The sequence below is a fragment of the Athalia rosae genome, chromosome 2, assembly GCF_917208135.1.
Source record: "Athalia rosae chromosome 2, iyAthRosa1.1, whole genome shotgun sequence".
NCBI classification, from domain to species: domain Eukaryota; kingdom Metazoa; phylum Arthropoda; class Insecta; order Hymenoptera; family Athaliidae; genus Athalia; species Athalia rosae.
The window spans coordinates 10,960,883-10,977,352 of record NC_064027.1 but is presented as its reverse complement, the minus strand read 5'-3'; the positions used below and the strand labels follow the sequence as shown (position 1 = coordinate 10,977,352).

The 16,470-nt window shown below is 42.8% G+C and overlaps 1 protein-coding gene and 1 long non-coding RNA gene across 2 annotated transcripts in view; one reads left to right on the top strand and one right to left on the bottom strand.

Moving 5' to 3' along the window:
* LOC105685112 (TWiK family of potassium channels protein 18-like) overlaps positions 1 to 16,470 on the top strand; it is a 186,595-nt gene that overhangs the window by 77,913 nt on the left and 92,212 nt on the right. The window lies entirely within an intron of this gene.
* The window catches only part of LOC125500093, a 38,541-nt gene continuing 32,227 nt past the window's right edge, over positions 10,157 to 16,470 (bottom strand). Inside the window, exon 4 of the long non-coding RNA XR_007277283.1 lies at positions 10,157 to 10,666. This is a non-coding gene — a long non-coding RNA (uncharacterized LOC125500093). The remainder of the gene's footprint in view (positions 10,667 to 16,470) is intronic.

Sequence of the window (16,470 nt, the reverse complement as noted above, 5' to 3'; positions counted from 1 at the left end):
TCGTTCATGTTAAATTTGACAGAAATATTGAGGCCTTGAATTTCAAAGTGACCGTTAGGAACTATTACAACCAGCTAGAGGGACGTCTCCGGCCGCCCTAGGGGCCGGAGCGAAGAACTTCCTTCGTAAATATTCGATCGAGGCGCAAACAATGTCACGCTCGTTAGGTTCCCAATTGATTCACATTTCTCAGTTTTGGTCATTATCATTTTTTTCCTCAACTTCCTTCTTAACTTCTTTTATTTTTTGCACCCCATAATTTCAACGGAAAGAAATGGAAAACGCGGGTCGAGGTGGGGCGTCGTGTATTTTCTCTCCTTTTTTTTTTATCTATTTATATCGTTGATAAAATATTACTTGCCTTTGCATTCAAAGGGAACTGAAGAAGGGAAAAAAGGTGGAAGAAAAAGCAGTGCTTCGACGATGCGATGCTTCAAAGATAAAACTAATATAGTTCGTCCGTCCTTCTCGGCAGCAGTAGCGGTAGGGCTAACGAAAATTCTTCGCGAACACACCATAGCTCAGAGAGGAAAATTCGAGAAATAAGTCCTGAGATTTGTGGAATATCCACGTTCGTTTTTTTCTTCGACAGTCACGAACGGATCGTTATTTTTGTATCGGAGGAACACATTGCGTTCTCAGGAAACATGCAGACATCCGAAAAGGAACTTATTCAATAACTGTTCTCGGCCCAAATAATCACAAGTGGCAGTGTGATTCGACGAGTCAAGGGAATAAAAAAAATTCTGCTCTACTGTTAATATTTCATTCCAGAACGACTGTGCGTTGCACGGCGTCAGTCCGCTCGTGCAATTAATATGTGACACGAAAAAGCTCATATCGTACCCGCCTCTCGAATTCCGTCTAATTAACCGTTATGATTAAACGTCCGTGCGAGGACGTGTGACATTCGCTAATTTTTTCGGGGCTTGTTTTAATAACCATTTGCCGTGATGTTGGAATGAAGTTTTAACCTCGCTCGTTCGTACCTTTTTCGTCACGGATTCATCATCGCTTCACCGAGCGGAGGATTTGAAAATCCTCTGCAACGGCGACTATTGAAGTGGTGGAACCGATTGCCGAGCACGGTGTTGTACTCGAAATGTTATTCATCGCGGCGCAATAGTACGGCGATAATGACAAAGACAACAACAAGACTAACAACAACGACGACGAGGAAAACAGGAAACGGCAGAGAAGTGACAGAGTTCGGAAGTAAACTCCGTAAGTCCTAAGAGCGGCTTCAACTGATAAGTGTAAGCCATGAGAGGGGAGTGGATTATGGGGTGGGGATAGGGCGGGAGGAGGAAGCCGGGGAAGAATTCAGACCATCTCGCCTCGCATATTACAAAACATCTTGAAAGTTTCGACACCCCCAAGATTTATTCGAAGGCAAAACTCGTCGGTTCTGCTCGCGCGCGCTTGTTGAAAAGATGAGCCGAACGCGGGCTACATATTCGCTAGCTGGTAGGGGCCGCAGGTTACCTCGAAAATGTATACTCGAGCTACGAAGTAATGCTCTGCAATGGCTTTATAATTTGACATCGATATTCAATCAACTCGGCTCAATTCACTTTTCCACGTTCGCGCCGTACATATTACCGATTCACGTTTGTTTGCTACCGTAATACCGCTGCTGTACCAAAGTTCGAAGCATTCGTACGAATATCGTATTTGTCTTTCGTTAGCTGGAAATTTCAACGCGATTTATCTTCGCTTTTCCGCACCGTGAAATCGAGTACACTTTCTTTGAGCAAAAACTGTTCTTTTTATCTCGAAGTACTCGGAGTAAGTTAAAGGAATAAGTGCGGTGGTGATCTCTCAAAGTGCGTTATTTAGTTTCCGCGATTCTTCCATGGCTTCGAAAAAAGTAGAGTTGTAGTCAAACGAACGGCAGTCGCAGGAGCTCATTGAACTTCGCTCACAGCCGATGATTTTTGCTCATTTCAACGACCATCGCTGAACGAACGAGTAAACGAATTTGTCATTTCATCTCGCGTTGATGCACCAACGATATGGAGAGAGAGAGAGAGAGAGATCGAATGAACGAAAAAGTGGGTAACAGAGGCGCTCATAAATTTGACTCCGGAATTCCATTACTCTGCAGAGCAGATCGATATTTCATCAGCTGCGAGAAGAGTCTCCGCTCTTTTTAGGGCAGTCCTCTCCGGTAGACCTTCGTCTTTCGACTTCCTGCTTCACTTTCTTTTTATCACGCCCTTCCGCTTTTCCATTTCTCACTTTTTCATTCCTCATTCGCTCCCCTTGACCGAGTAGCGTGCACGATTAGGCGATGATAACTCTGCCCATGACTTGTGCCGCAAAGTCCTTTAGTTTCCTGGGAACGGATGCCGTGATCCGCTCCATCCTTCGGCCATTAGAAATCCTCTTCATCAGCTCCCACGGATCCTTCCAAAGTATACCGATCTTTCGGACACGAGAGCACTGAATTACGAATGGCACCCGTAGATTATTTCCTTCGAATTTGAAACCACGTTCTTCTCATTTCGCTTTCTTTTCACGGCCGCATTGTACGTTCAGCCTGCATCTGTTTTACTTTTGTTGCAGTCCGTGTATTTGCCTTGACATGGAAAAGTGGTTCTTGTCACCAACTTCATTAATTATTTGATGTATAATATATCCGTAATTCGTTGGCTGCTCGTTTACCCGTTCTCGAAATTTTCGAGTGATGACCTCATCCAGACTGGAACGAGTTAAGCGCGGCTCTGCAAGCAGTTTTAAGCCCCTGCAGGCACCAGATATGATAGCGCTATAGGAAAGCTACATCTCTTAGCGGATTTTCTTTGATGAAATTGCAGACATCAAAGTAAAATAAGTCACCTCAGCTGACGTCATTAGAATTTCCGGAAAGACGTGGCGAAAGTATCTTGATTGTACAATCCGAGTAGAGACTTGAAATTGTATAAGTACACAATTATAAATACCTTCCTGCTGACGACATTTCAAGTTCTATATCACGCAATTGAACTCGAATACTCGTGGCGAAGTATGAAAGGATTCTTCATTTTTTCATTTCTCTCATTTACTTTTTTCTTCTTGTTTTAAATTAGGAGCTTCGGGTCGCGATGACGAGGGATGGAAAGTTAATAAATGGAAATGGAAAACTTGTGCCACCCGGAAGATGGATCAACTTTTATATGTGACGCACGAGTCAACGGAACCTTGTGTTCACCTGCCAACGGTGAGGAGGATGTGAAACTCCAACTACCAAGCTTACTTTGGCTTTCCACATTTTCTGGCTCCCGCTATTGTTCATTGAGCTTGAACTTTTATTTCACTCTTCCTCCGTGGAGGAATGTCCCGCGTTATAGCTACTCCTAAATCCATTTCATACGGTGGCGGGTGCAGCTGCTGCGAGTCGACGTTTAAAAACTTTCGCCATCGCGCCCGCATGGGCTGAGTGGTCGATGATTTTCAGGCATGGGTAATAATATAATTGTCCGACGCAACTCCAATTAAATTATACGCACGTACGGAAATAGAATAAGACGAAAAAAGTGTCGCTGGTAACATGTATTAATTATTAAAGACTGAACTTTTCAAGCATTAATCATTTAGCGCGCTCCAATTACCGTTTTAATTGCTCTGGACAACTCGGGGCAACGCCGTTGCCCGACTTGCTTTTTTACGTACCCGGTCAATTTTTACGCGTCCTTCGGAATGCCAGGTCGGTATCTTTTTTTTTCAACGACGTGTACTTTCGCATCTGTCAAATGCTCGATTTTGCGTCGAAACTAATCAGTATTTCAGAAGCCTCCGGGATCGATCGAGGAACTACGTCGGACGCGACGTGGACATCGAGCACGCCTGTAGATGGGATAGAAAATACATCGCATTGTATCGGATTGGCTGAAAATATCGATTCGTTTTTCGTTCGACGATGTAAATTTGATCGATTCCCCGGCCTGGGCAAATAATATTTCACGCGAATCGTACGAGTACATAGGTGGGTGTGCGATCACGGTTGTGTTGAGATTGACAAATGTTGATCCAGCGTAGAGCGCGCGAAGTTGTAGTTCGATCATCAGAGAGGCGTGAACTCCCCCCAGGCAAGTTGGATAATGGATAATGGTGCGGTGAACGATTTAGATAACCTTATCCGTTTTTCTTCTCGCTTTACCTTTTCCTACAAGAGGCGGAGCGCCTTATTCGAAAGTCTTGTTTGCGCGGGGCGCGGCCAAACAAATGCTCCTAATAAATTAGGCATGTTAAATTTCTTCCATTTTCCAAAAAGCAGCTACAACGAAAACTTTGAATATTCCCCCGGGTTACGAATCCACCGGATAACCCATCTATCTCTGCCTACGTCTTGCCGAGTTATAAAAATCGTCCGGAATTTTTTTTCTAACCCTGAGATTATCTCCATCACCGTGAAGGGGATTCCCAAAAAAAAATTTTTCACGAACGTTCACTATGCTATGATTACATTGAAACTTGCATAGTTCAGATGTGTACAGCCACAGCCATTTGACGGAAACCGGTAATTACTTCAAGCCGTACAAAAATCCAATTCTATTGTGCGAGAACAAAAAATATTGCACAAACGCCTGATTTGGTTATCGATTGAGTCGAAATTTCGATTGATGATAAAGTTGGAGAGACGTGTATGTAGAGAATGGGCATACGCGTTCCTATATTTAATATGGAATGAAGAATAATGGTACGCCACCAATTATCCGCCCGAACAAACTTTCGTTGTAATTTCCATAAGCTGCTAGCGGTCCGTGGATTCAGAGCCGCAAAGTCCCGCCCATCTTTTTCATACAATATATTCGTTCTTGTTCCAAATTGCCCCGTGCATAATCGCAATTTTTCATGCTAATGTATCAGCGATGAGGAAATGACGGTAGAACGATGCTTACACATTCCCGTTTAAGGAAAATTAAAATACATTATGAACGCAATAAAAATGTACATACGTATGTGCGTATGTAATACTCTGGACACGATCTTGGAAGGAGAATTTCAGGACTTTTCTTCACGAGGTAAATGACTCGTACAATGGTGAAACCGACTAAACAAAATTAGAGAAGGTAAGGTAAGGTGGTTAGAAGTTACGGGGAGGTTCTACCCTGTGGTGAAACAAAGTCCTGAAGAACTATACCGTCATCTCTTTTACACAGAAGCGCCTCTGTCCGGACTCTTATTGCTCTCGTCTATTCCCCCAGGATTCAAGTTTGGATATAAAATTTGCCAGTAGGGTGAGGCGAGGGGTGGCACGGTACAGAACACAACAAGGAAGAAAGAGGCGAACCGGTACGAAGGAACGTGGAAGCCAGAAGAGAAGATAAAAAGAGAAAATGAGATAAACAGAGAGTCGGATGTAGCTCCTGTCCTGCCTGCTCGCTAGGTCCAGACCGCACTTTATGTCTAGTACTTTACTCCATCGTGCAATAAGCTTTGTATGGAAATATGTTTGGGGAATTGCGCGGAATAGAGACTCCGGATATACATCAAGACCATTTTTCTCGCGAACACGGTCCAGTTTATCTCTGTAACTTTTCAACAGCCGCACCGACGAACCTCAATTTTCAAACAATTTTGACCGTCTGAATTACGAAATTATCGCGCCGTATTTTTGTCGAATAAAAAACGAAAGAAGAAAAAAAAATAACGGCAACGAGTTTTCCGACGTTGGAAGAGTTATCGCACTGGCTGAATGCGACGGAACTCGAGGCCGATCGGGACGGGAGTTAGTTATTCCGACGTTGTGCGACTAGACAACAATCGGGTACCATCAGTTTTAATTAATTGAGCGATGTTTTGCAATTAGCAGCTGCGTATGAAATTAAATGCAACGCTGGGTACGACGATGACGATTCAAGTTTCAAGGAGATGGTGCGAAACACCATCCCGTAACTTCACGTCCCGTGTAAAATGTTACGTAATTTTCCTCTTTGAAGTGAAATAGAGCGCGTGATATAGTCGCAATGTTTAGTGCCAGGGTGGCACCGGGATACCTCGCGGGGCGGTTTCGCAGGAAACTCCGGAGCACGGCCAGAGCACTGCTTATCTTCTCGGCGTCGTACGTCACCGCCTTCTTCTTACCGAGCATTTTCTTGTAGAGCTATACGAGAATGGAAACTATAACGTATATAATAGGAAAAACAATTTCAACATCTGCAAGGGTGGCTTATTATTACCGTCGGTTTGACATTTTTATCCCATTCTTTCGTTATATTAAATAACTGCGTTCTTATCTCTATGAATGATGCGGAGAATTGCATCGGGAGGGAAATCAAAGCCCCGCGGTAAAACATTTGTTGGAACGGAAAATTACATTGCGAAAGTCGCGAAATCAGGGGAATGGCTTACCAATGGAAGCGGCTTAACGATCCATTCGTCTCACAAGTTACGTGCTTTTATCTGTATATTTTGGCCGCCAGCCTTATCGCGACATGACAATGCAATTAGCACCGCTCCGCGATACCGGAAAAAACCACGGGAACCTGCAGCGCCGAGTCAGAACGGGCTGAATGATGCCTGAGATAAAACACAAATGTGCTCGTAAAAACGTTCTTGTACGTGACGTAGAACAGTTCTCATATACAGAGGTATCAAACCGGCTGCACCCCGACTTTGAGGATATTTCGTAGACGAGGTTTAACCAGGTTCCCGCTCCTACGATGGCGCGATGTGCGCGCGTGTTCGTTTTGACTCGAATTTTCTTTAATTTCACTCAATCTAGCGTGAGTTACCGATGAAGAACTATGCCCTTAGTGAAAATAAACCAAGGAAATGAATCGCATGGCATAGATCGGTAAATAGAGGAAGGTCCTCACTCAATTACGCGTTTCTTTGTTCAGGTGGACTGTCCATATATAAACGAAAAAAAAGGATTCTCTGTTTTCTTAGGAATAACGAAACAAAGTCCTCGTAGGATCGGGTCCGATTTTCTGCTAAATGAAACCTACCCTGTCCGTGTCCTGCGGCAGTAGAGGATGTATATTTTTCATTCCTTTTCCATCAACCCCCACAGGCAAATGGCCTCCTCCGATATTTCCACTTCCGCTCTTTGCTTTTCAACCATAACCCTGTAGTCGCTACTTCAACTAGTGTGAATTCATGGGAAGACAGTGCGCGCCCACTTATGATGGTTTCAGGGACCAGAGTACTGATTGTTAGGACGAGACGTCGCAGCTCCTAAGGGTCTGAAGGATCGAGGGTCTCGAGGTGTGAAGGGGTTGTCTTCTCACTAGTCTCTGCCGACTGCTGGAAGCTAGGGGGGAAGTGGACCCTTTGCCCTCTTAATGCGGAGCCAGCTCGCGCCGTGAAAGTACTTAGCGCTATAGTCGACGGTTGAACCAGAGAAGCCCAGTCTCGGGGATCAGATTTAATTTTATGCCACTACCCAAAGGGCGCAGCATCGCTTTAGAGCGATAAATTCGGGCAACGTAATTCAGAATTACGCCCGACCACTCGGGACGTTTTCTCTATATTTTAAATTCAAGCTACCGTGACCGGTGTTGAGCACAAGTTTCGGAGGATTACCCCGTTTTTTTTTCTCTCATCAGGTTTGCACTTCTCATTCAATTATGTACGGTTCTTCTGACGGATAGATGAAAGAGACCAGCCTTAGATTAATCCCTCAAGAGTTTATAACGTCGACTATCAGAAATATGGTCTGGAGCTATCTTTATAATGAAGGAAATGCATCAACGGAGGATAGCCGGTTCAACTGAGAGAATTTAGTCGCGGTTTGAAATGATTTATGCCAGAGTAGAACTTGGTAAAGTGCTTGGAAGCTGTACGCCTCTAGCTATAACAGTTAAGTTTAATCCTAACCGCGCGTACCCTCAAACGATGCAAAATTTAATAATTATTATACCTATGTGCGGCAAGTGGTAGAGTCAAAATGTTTCGGAATGGATGTGTAGTTTTCATCCATTTTTTACAAATTCATTTCGTGTGATATTAAAGTTTGAGGTAGAAAAATTTCGGAAGAATGAAAGAGGAGTTCGAGGGAAGAAAGAGCAGCGGGTCAAAAAGATAATTAGTCTCTGAAACGCGAGGTGTAGGGGTATTTAAAATAATGTATAATGAAGGACGAGGTGCTGAGGTCTCGAAACGATTACGCCCGTTCAATCAAATCTCAGAGTCGAGCACTCAACCACCCGCCCCGCGAGCATTTCTTTCGATGATATTCTAGACCAGCGAAAGACAAAAGTCGTGGTGTTTTGACAAGCTTTGAATTGTCACTTCCACATCCTACCCTCAAATGTCGTCGTCCACATCAGACGTGAAATCTAATTTTGCTTAAATTACACGGATCCTTTGCCTTCTAAAAAGGTATGCACACAATCAGATCTTTGCGATACTCACGGGGTTTTGCCTCTCCGTATTTCTAGACACGACTGGAACGTTAACAGGCATTTACCCTTATGTACTTGGGCTCGATATTACGGATCTTATACAGGTAATATCCTACCTCCATTCATCCAATTATACTTACGGTGAGTAGGGTATTCTCAAATATTGCTAATGTCTTGCCCCTAAGAGGCTCCAAAGTCAGCCGAAAATGCGGTGCTTTTTGCTGCCGGTAGCAAACGACCGGCTTTGGCATGTGGAATTGTGTAGACAAAAAAAGTCAATTTTCCACGAAAGGCTGTCGAAAAAGTTACATGTTACTATTTCATATATTTCTCGAGGGTACGAATGCTCGCTTTTTTGAAGAGACATTATTTTCAAGAAAGTTATCTCGAAGCACAAAATTTTCCGTTTGAACTTCGCACAAATCCGTATGGTGTCTATGAATGTTTCATCAACGAGAAAAACATGTTTATCATTTGGTTTTCAATTTTTTTTTAAAGAATCTTCAGTTATAAGTAGGGCTGACCTTGTACACCTGTACGACATGCGTTCGGAGAATGTTAAGTCGCATCCCATCACCCCATCGTTCACTAACGATAATCCTCGAAGTCGAGCTCCCTCAAATCGTAAGATCATGACTGAACGTTGCCTGTAGTCATCCGCAAGAACGAAGTGCGGTGATTTCCTGTGAAATTTTCGACGACACCGATGATGGGTGAATGTGCATCTTGAAAAATCCGCATCCATCAATAACTTCCAGAGGTCCGGCTCTGCTGAGATATCGGAGGATTACGGCTGGAGGAAACAGCCATTCCATCAGCAAAGCAGCCCATGGCTTATTTCATGCGATGACGGATTTTTTTTCGCGGTTTGGAAAAATGTCGATAATTGTTACTGCGGGTTTCGAACACAAATAAGACTGAGAATTTAGGACTGAGAAATTATCACGGAAAGAATTATGCGAAACAGAGTTATGCGGAGAAAATTCGCTGAGGCCGTACAGGCCTGGGAGAAATTCGCTAATTTGTTGATTAAGGTTCATGTCTGAATATTTATTAGGCCATAGGATAAGGAAATAGCCAGTCTCGAGGGGCTGCCTGTTTTCTGGTTTCTTAACTCCCTTAGTGGAAAATGCCGTGGCTTTTAATGAGCCTTCAGCTTACAAGCTTATGCATTATTCAAGGTTTACTCGGGTGTAGAACGAGATGAAGATTCGATTTTTATATTGATGAAATTTTAGTTCATAGTCTAAGGTATTTAGAGATTCCATTTCATAAGCCTGAACGCAACGTCTCGCGCGACGAGTATAAGAGTCCACAATAACGTCGATTAATTATTGCCAATGGACAGAATGATCGTTCAGATGTTTGAGTCAGCTCACTGGAAATTATTTGAAAAATTTATTGAGCCGAACCACGTAACGTATGAACGAAGTAATTTTTCATGCGCTGGATGATCAGGGGTGCTATATTAAGGTTGTACATAGAACGAAAAAGTTGGACAACCTGACGGCTTTTGGTTGACTTCTATAATCAGCTTTCACTTTGAAGTCTGACTCTTTTGATGGCCTGTACTTACCCGCGGACCACTAGGAACCAACCAACTTCCACTCAAGATGGAATTGCCAGAGTACATACTCCAAAAGATTGCGTGTACGTCCAACGTTCTGGTGGCATTGGTAAGTTCCCTCGAAATGAGGTAGGAAAATCTACAAAGAATATTCTCCAATACAAAAATATGGTACCCTCACATCCACTGTCACTACGTGCATAAACATCGGGGCTTTCGGAGGACTGATAATATCATAATGTACCCAAATTTGAGTCCGCAGAATAGCAAAATCGACCTTCAAAAAAATATGATGAAAATTGAACGTCGTCGACCTGCTGTCAACTACTGCGTTCAACACGTATGTTCGAATATTATTCATGACGCACGTGTGCACTGCCAAAAAATTGATAAGATTTCCTTACAGAACTGCGGTGGAACTGTCTAAAAGGCGATTCAAGAGAGAAACGGCGAAGTGAAATAAATATCGATGCATTTAGACTTTCTCTCTACGTAAATATGGAACTGTGTATCATGAAATATATACATATATTTTTCTATACGTACTTACATCATACATACCCTGGTACGTGGTGGAGCGGATAAAAATGAAAATCCTCCGAGAGAAATTGTTATTTGTTCGATATATGTGTTTGAGTGTGGCAATAATTTACCAGGTGCTTCAGATAGCGGGTGGAAAACTAGAGTCCGGTTACAGTAATTGTACCGCAAAATTTTTATGCGATTCACGAACACAGCGTAGCCAGTCCAGAGGGTGTTATGAGTTCTAAAAATGAAATAAAACGTGCAGGTTTAATTTTATGAACACGAGGAACAGCAATTACGAAATATAACATTTTGGAGTATATTCACCCCGCGTTCGAGAGTATTTTGTAATTTTGGTGAAACTCGACAAATCTCGATTTGCCACATTTTCGACGTACCATAACAAAAAACGGTCCATAGAATCTGCAGATGCAGTTGAATAAGCTCGAAACGATCAACTCCGGTATACGACAAACTTAAAACATCTGATCGAATCAAAGAAAATAGTCCCGAATATCATCAAAACAATGTTCGTATAAACTACGGAAACTGAAAGTAAACTCGCTTGCTGCTGCATTATTTATTAGCATGCGCAATTTTGCTTCTAAGTTTTTTCTTCAAAGTTTGCATCCACGGTACGACGCGGTGGTTAGTTCTTGCGCGATACGACAATTGATTACTTTGAACCTGTAAAAACTGGAGAATGTCTCAGAACTAGACCATCCAATTTTTTTGGCTCTACCAACGTTATTCCAAAACAAATTGCAATGAAATCATCAATTCTGCACGTATCGCTTAAAGCGAGCACAAAATAACTTGGCGATTCTTCGTACGAATACGATACCTATGTGTCTGGACGAAGAGAAATGACAATTTTTCCACTACAATATACATGATGAGAATCAATTCAATTTTGCACGGAGCTTATCGGCTTGAGAATCGAAAGTTATCGAGTACAGTGAACCATGAAATACATATGAATCAATTAAAAACCTTTCACCCCTGAAACTCCCAATCGAGCTAAGAAAATTGTATCTAGTCGAATTTTTACCGTTTTGACGGCGTTTGTACATTATACTTGAGACCACTGTTTCCTACTATACCGGAAAACACTGTTTCGAACATTTTATGTACATGTATTCACTTGCTCATAGATATTTCCTCACGGCACGTTCGCGAGCGTGGCGTACGGTAATTAGGTTAATTATAGCCTACGGGGTAGCGCTGAGTAATACTAACGCGAAGAACACATCTCTCCACCCTTGCTAACTTCTTCAAACAACTACCCAATACACGTCCATGTGCTTATCCATCTCGGAAAATTTATAAATAAGAGGGAACCACCCGGGTAAGCGAATGATTTGATATCGTACGGAGCCTTTTAATTAGCATCAATTAAGCAAGATCCTCCTTGAATTGATATAATTACAAGAAAGTACGTGTAACGTGACAAGTGATGACGGAGTAGTTACCGGTTTTGGAGAGAGCCATGACCTATAACTTTGTACGAATGAATGAAGGCCAAGCACCTGGAAGGTTGAAATCAATCTTACGGTGAAGTATAAAAGTGAATAACGCTATTCTACAAAATGATATTTTTTGCAATTTCTACACAAACAACATTCATTATAATTAGAACATAATTACGCGGTACAATTTAACATGTACAATATACATATCCATAACAGCGTGCCGGCGATAGCCGGCGGTCGTCTCCGTGAGTTGCTTTGTGCATTCCGGCATAGGAGTGAAAAGGTTAATTGAGCGTACGTTAACATCTGGGGAATTTCATTTTCATGACCTCGGAGAAAATTCAAAGAGACTTCAGACGGTAAAGCGTATCCGATCTTCCGGTCGACGGAACATCCTATCCAAAATATCGCATGAAAAAACGAATAGGGTTAACGAAAAATGCTCTACGAAGTGTTGCGAGGCCATGTGGATTTCATTAATTCCAAATCATCGGAACAATGATAGGGAAATGTCTGAACAATCGACGTAATTCTATGTATGCTCATCTAACATGTTCCAAGAGCGAGGCCGCAAATTCTGTGATTCATTGGTAGTTTGGGTCTCCATTAATTTACAAGCCCGTCACCCTAAAAAGCCTCATAATTGCCCCATCTATATATTGTAGGGTAAAGACTGTTCCGAAGGTTATCTATTTGAATACATATTGAACCCTGTTATACATTAAGGTTATCTCCAATACATGTAAGCCTGATAACTTGCAACCGAAAGCCAATCAAGGCAAGACAAAACACACTTTGCGAACTCCGAAGCATGGCTGCATTGATTATTCTACCAATAGATTTACGATTCTACCTACTATCCGCTGTGACATCTAAACTAGATTATTTTCATTGCCACGCCATACCCACTATTATTGTCATGAGAGCGCGTATACATCATTGGTACTGGTATATCGCTTGTATAATTGTATATCCCATGATGAACGATGGCGAACGGAAATCTTATCTCCAATCACAATTAGCTATGCTGCGAGATATGCTGGAACGATTCATGCACAGGGTATTCCCAAAGTATTGGAAACCCCTGTAAATCTTGTAGTAACCTAACAAAGCGATTCCCATGTTCTTTGGTTTTCTTCATTTGTTACTAAATTTTTCTGTGGGTTATTGCCCCGTTGAGATCTGATCTCACAATGTTTTAGTCCGCAAGTACAGATACTATAAAGCGCAGCAAAGTTTTTCTGCAACATTTCAGGTCAGAATATGGTATGCAACTTTTCAAAACTTTGAACATACGCGTTGAAAAAGTGCTATGGTCCGTTGCAGAGGGTTGAGGTCTTCCAAAATTGTATTTCTTGCACCGTCGCATTGTATGCGAAAATGGGATATACATGTAAGTATTATACGCTATACTTACATATCCACGGGGCAAATGGTGGCCACTCTCAGTGTCGTTACTCACTTATTTACTTAGTGAAACTTTAGTACGCCACTTAGTTTCTTGGACACGGATGGAACCGGCGTACGGTTCACGGCGAACTGCTGCGAAAAAGGATAAGAGCTTCCAAGTTCTCAGTCCTCGACGTAGCGAAAAGTATAGTATATTACGCGAGCCCCGAGATTCTTTAATCGTCGGAACTTTATACTCGAAGAAATTCTACACTCCGCAAACCGCCGGGCGTAGGGTGATTATATTACCCCGCGAATTTAACTACAAATACCATTGAGCTCAATCTATTTGCACGTAGATATACGAAATAGACCGCAAGCACTCGCTGCATACTGAGTGGTAATCAATGATATCAAAGCTTCGATCAGAGGTCGAGGCCCATTAGATTAGAACTACCCTAGCCAAGGGAATAGGGTGGGATGCGGTCATGGAATGTCGATATTTGCAGAGGTTATTCATTATTATAGAAACGCGACGGATGAATGGGGCCGCCCGAAAATTGTTTTCAGGGTAACATTGACGAGATGCGTTCCAAAGTTATTTTTTTAGGGCTGCTACGTTCTGCAAAAGAAAAAATGAAATAAAATGAAACTTTACGAACGATGAACTCCAAACCCGTGTCAAGTTTCAATCACATGATCCACGTAATCACGAAGATCCCGTCGAAACTGTGACGTGGGAGCTTGGAGTCAAGAAATGATGATTGAAATGAATAGCTCGAGAGTGACGAAGTTGAACGATAGAGCTTCAGAGCAATAAGTTCGAATGGACAAGTGCAGCAACGACGCTATCACCCCCCGTGTAACGTTTCAAGCTGCAGGCGTCAAGGGTGTTGACCCTCGAGCTAAATAGGTTATCTCTTGGTCGAACAGGGTCAACCTGTTGCCTCCCTGCGAAAAGTGAGGTTCACAAATTTTCTCATTCAAGTCAGGGTCTGCCTCTGGTCACTCGTCTGAATCAACGATTGAAAGAGCACGCTTAAGCAGTTTTATAGGATGATCACTTTTGAAGATGTTTACATAATTTCTCTATTCGCATTTGGATGAAAAGCAAAAGCTTCGCGTAACATTTTCAATTTTATATCAACCCAGCGTTGGTTCTTCGGCGACGATATGCGCGTTTTTCAATTCCTATACATCAAAAATCCATCGATGTAACACAAGATTGTAGATTTTGTTGAAAACAAAGAAAAAAAAAATACCTCAAAGTGAACCCGTGTTTTGGGCACCTAAACGATTGTTTTCATTCTTTCACCGTTGTTTTTCTACGCGGTAGTAAGACTTATGAAGAAATAACCTGCGGGTAAAATACAAGTTAGCTATACCATAAAAATTTGTGGGAGAAAAAGATGCGTGAGTTTTTGAGAAACTGTCTCCACGTACGGAGTTGTACGATACCTGTAGATATCACGCATATACTTATACGCATATGTATAGACCCGCCGGCTCGCTAAGACACGCTAAGACCTCTTGTAGACCCTGAGAGATACGCGAAGGGAAGCTTTCTCTTCGGGAACGGAAACTGAAACCTTTATATTTTTCGCGATTCTCAAGAACAAAGTACAATAGACTGCTAATGAGGAGACAGTCCCGATAGCTGAATTCCGTCGGGGAGTGCCAGCCGCGCGTGAAAATGTATCTTTTCAATAAAATATCGTTGGTTATGGGTCTCTGAGCCGGTAACAACCGAGGCCCGGACAAAATCGATCGACCGCCTTTCTCTCTCTCTCTCTCTCTCCGGAACAAATTAATTGACCCCCGACAGACTCTGTATACCTTACCCAATGTCAGCCACTTTCTGCACCACCTGAAAGTTTGCCCCGGTTATCACCGCTAACATCCGGTGATCAATTGTTCCCACATTTTAGAACCATTAGAATATATTCATCTCGTCGACGAAAAACGAAGGAGAATAAACGGCGATAACGAAAAAAATCAGTGACGTGTGTAGCCGGTGTATTTCCTGGTGTCAATTACCGCATACTGTAAAGAAAATACAGTTAATGAGATTCCTTCCGTATTTAATGGTAATCAGAGTTGTGTACATCGCGTGAAAGTTACGCGGAACGAGAGGGGGCGAGGGGGACCGAACTTTATGAGGCGTAAAAGCGAAAGATAGATAACGAGTCGGTAGGAGATAGCGCGATCTGCATTGTCTCGTAACGTTTCTGTTAATTATTAGCAGATGAGTCGAGAATTCCCATTGCGATCGCGGCAAGTACCGGCGCGGTAACAAATTGCCGGGATAATCTAGAGCGGTGCGGAAAATTTATGAGTGGTTTCGCCGATCACACGTTGCAGTTCGAAACTCCGAACGGTTTCCGCAGGATATTTGTACGCTCGCGCACGAATTAAAAAAGATTCCACACGCGCACACACATGGCGGAGGCCGCTATTCACAGCGCGTCGTTTGATCATCCCCTCTCAATTAACCTAGCTGTACTCGCACGTTTACTTCGACAACAAATCAGCCAATCATTTCAGATTCGCGTTCGTCGGAGGCGCTTCTTTCCATGGGTAGCTACCTCAATCGCCGTAACATGGTTCAAGCAGTAAACCCAGATACGTGCTTTCTCGCGCTTGCATGCGAATTAAACGAATTCACATCAACGTCTGAAGCATGAAGCGTTCAATTTCGCGTAACGCGTTTTTCCCGTGAAGTCAGGTGAGATTCTCGCTTCTGAAAATGCATTTTCCGACGTTTGCTATTCGACGCTCTACCTACAGTAGTCGATAAACTGGAGTTTACACTCGTACGTATGAACCTTGGACTATTTCTTCAGCTACCGATGGGGCTCCGGCCGAATAACATAACTCGATAGTCTGGAAGGCTACTCCTTGCTACGTGCCTGTCTAAAACCTTCGTCGGTGTACATGTCATGGATCAAGTTTGAAGCGAGTAAAGTGAAAGCACGGATGTAAAAGGCTACAGAGAGCGCAGTGCAAGGAGTAGAAGTAAAATCTCTGGCACGGCAGAAATCCAAGTCACACTACGGGCATTGGAAAAAAGATAAGGACAAAGACGTTTAAAAAGCAATTTCGAAGGCGCTGTTCCGCTAACTGCAATGGCGGACGATTGTTTTTAACCACCGTTGCACCTGCACCGCGTCTACCGTTTCAACTC